Consider the following 3,706-nt stretch of genomic DNA (forward strand, 5'->3'; position numbering starts at 1 on the left):
CCCCCCCCGACTATCCTGTTTTTGACCCTCTGCATTTCCTGTTCAGAATTACCATCTTCCCAAATCTTAGAAGCCTATTCTTTCGAGGACCTGAAACATAAAGAGGGCAACCTTTTGCTTACAGACTTTGTTTATTATTATTATCTTACCTTTTTAAAGCTTTATCACAAGTCCAAACTTCTGCTGGTTCAGCTTGTTACAGGGCACTAAGCTTGTAACAAAATTCTGCTTAGTGAAACTGGTAATTTGACTTCGATACATTTTTTGGTATTAAGACTTAATTTGTATTCCCCATTTGTTGGTGTCTGAACTTTATTTTGTGATGCTTCTGCATTATAGAGGGAATAGTTCCCAGCCACATTTGTGATCTGTCCTTGCATCTTTCAAAATGCTGCTGTCCTCCTCAGAAGTTACACGGTTTATTTCTGCTACCCTCTGCTCTGTACCTAGCTTTGCAAGTATTTTTTTTTTTTCATCAGGTGGATGGACACCCATGAGTCAGTTTTGTCTTCTTCAGAATTATTCATGAGATAGTTCATATGCATTTTGGCAAAAGCCCTCTCAAAACTGGGAAGATGCCAGTGAACTTTTGTCTGTATCTTGAATGTGTACTTGCTTCCACTTCTGAACAAAACCAAGCTGTTGTCTCAGTATGTTGATGCTTTTTTGGAACTGGCCATTTTAAACCATAGTCTCATTCAGGCTGGACGAGACTTTGGGAAGTCTCTGGTCCAGCCACCTGCTCAAAGGAGGGTCAGTGTTGACTTCAGACCAGGTTCCCCAGGACTTCGTTTGCTTAAGACCTAGAGTATCTGACCTCCAATGTCACCCTACCCCTGGGGCTGGCCACTGACTGCTCCAACTGCATGAGTAACTGCATACTCATGTAACATGAGTAATTCACATAACCTGTAGGTACCTACCTCATAGCAAATCAGAAACACCAAATGCAACATCCCAAGACAAACCATTGGTGAATACAACCAGCTGTGCATCTGTCAGAATGAACATGAGCAACCAGTGGAGAACAGAAAGATCTGCTGAAGAGTAAGAAAACATTTCTCACTGAACAGTTACCAAACAGTTACTCCACCTCTGACTTCCCACTTCTGTTATCACCAGGAACTCTATCTCTTGACCTTGGCAGAAATAAATTTTCCAGCACATCCTGCATTTTAATGATGTGCCACCTTTTGCCACTACCAAGGTGTTTCACAGGGAGATACTATTTCTGACTGCCCCATCCAACTTCTAGCATTGTTCTCGTCACCACTACCACTAAGTCACATACATTCTTTCACTTGTGCTGGTCCTTCGCAACAGTTTCAGTGTGCTTCATCAGTTAAAACCTGTTTGCTGTTTTCCTTCACTCTTTCTTTGGTTTTATGTTGGCTTAACTTACTAGAACACCACGATTAAAGTTCAGTGACTTCAATGTAGTGTGGCTACATAGTGATGCTACAACTAAATGGGCCCCATGACCGGCTGCTGCTGAAAGGGGCTTGCTGCCTCCTCCACCCCTACCCACACACTACAGCTGCTTTCCTTGAATCTGCAGCAGCACTTGCCTCACCCCACAGTGAGAGAGTTCCAGCTGGAAGACTGTGAAACTTTCTAAATTGCTTTGAGTTGATTTTTTAAGTTTTGAAGTTTTTGAAAAATTCGAATAGTTATTTTGCAGAATTAGCTTTCCATCATAAATTGTCTTGTTACGGAATCAAACAAGTGCCAATTCTGACAAGAGGGGAAAAGGGCAGATTGCCTTTCGGACAGCAACTACTTGCTAAAATAATCTTGCCTGCATCGATAAGCCATTACCTGAGAAAAATTGTCCCTGACCTCAGTTTGCATGAAATTCATTGCCTCTACTTCACACTCAGAAAGGTGCTTGCAGGTCTGAAAGCTTGTCTGTCTTCAGTAATTACACCAGCTTGTAAATAAAATATATTATCTCTCTGCAAAGGATGCTTTGTATCTTCAGTTAAAAGACTTGCAGCTGTGTTTGCTACTTAAAGAAAGGAAGAAACTGTGCACAGAATTAGCTGGTTTACGTAAGATAATGTTTTATTTATTTTCAGTCTAGATGGGCATTTTGACCAATGTAGGTTCACAGCAGACAGCAAGTCATAGGAGAGCGCTGCAGGTGCTTGTGTTTGGTGCAGCCTTTAAATCAGATCATCCATTGTCTGAAGGAAAACGTGAATGTCAACCTAATCTCAGTGGAGTGTTCTCATCTATCTCTATCTTTTTCCTCCTGTTCTACCCCACAAGTAGTAGCTTTTATAATAAGTTCAAAGCATCTAAATACTGCCCAGAGTCTGGTTCACACTCTGAATACATGTTGCACCACCAGATTTCTCTTTAGAGAGAAGCATACTTTTCCAGTCCAGATTTTTTAAAAAAAAGGCACAAAACAGAAATCCCATCTCTTCAAAGTAAGGATGTAGGAACTCATCAATCAATTGCCTTTCTAAACCTTGATTCTTTGCAAAGATAGTTACTAGGCACTGGATACCCACATAACCCAACTGCAATACAACAGCTGCAAAGCTGCTGCCTCTGCACTGCTGAAGGAAACTGCAGAAAAAATAACGTGCTAGTAGCCAGAATCAGTGTTTACATGTTTAGATAAAGATACAGAAACCAACCCTCAGATCCTGTTTTACAGCTCACACTTCACATAATCCCTGACAGTATACTATGCTGATTCAACAGGGTCAAAGTATAGATAAGCGAACAATCCTTTTTCAGTTCTTCAGGCTGAACTAAATTAGTTTCTCTAAAGACCCAGACTACCTAACCATTGATCCTACAGGATACTTCTCTTTCAGCCAGGGAGGGAAAGGCAGGGTACAAAGTTAACGATACAATCCAGGCTGATGGCTGCCATGCACAGCTCACTCCTACACTCTGTGCACTCTGCTTTATATCCATTCTTACTCAGCACTACCATAGCCAGCAATGTGCTTTGAAGGGGAAGTTTCTGCCACTTCCACTTCCTGAATAGATCATTACAGGATTAGATGAACACAAATTTAGCACAGGAAACTACAGTAGAATGGGAGGGACGAGGAAGGAGGGCAGTGTCTTTGGCAGTGGCCAGTTTAAAGACTTTTCTCCTGAGGGTGTAATTTGGTAATAACAGCCATGCTCTGATAGACAAATGGCAGAGTCATACTAACAGGATTAGTAAGTGTAGGCTTTTTTCCTACTTTTACACAACACTAAAAGCAGCACTACTTTTACTTCAGAAGGCAAAAATGTAATGTCATAGAATTAAAAAAAAAAAAAAGAGCAAGGAAACAAACCAGACAACCAATACATTTCGCGACAGAAGTAGCAACACTCTACTAAAATGTCTGTATAGACTATTGATCCTACTGAAATATTGGAGTGAATGCAACTCTTTCTTTCCGCTAGCATCTTCCACATGCAAGACTGCAATACAATTTATTATTTAAGCATCAGAAAAATTGCTGGGTTCTACTCAAATGTAACAGCCAAAAGGTTAAAGAACGCTGTAGCTTCTAAAGATTCAAGCAAAATTATTCTAAGAGACTTAACATTTCACTGGATAAAATTTTATTTTTTTATAAAAAAAGAGAGAGCCAAATGTTGCTTTTAAATGAAATCATTTATTAAACCAATCTGTTTTAGAGGAGGTATATATATATTTTCTTAAGACAAATTAAATGAAATGACTATC

The sequence above is a fragment of the Athene cunicularia genome (genome assembly GCF_003259725.1).
Source record: "Athene cunicularia isolate RWA chromosome 1 unlocalized genomic scaffold, athCun1 chr1_part2, whole genome shotgun sequence".
Taxonomy (NCBI): domain Eukaryota; kingdom Metazoa; phylum Chordata; class Aves; order Strigiformes; family Strigidae; genus Athene; species Athene cunicularia.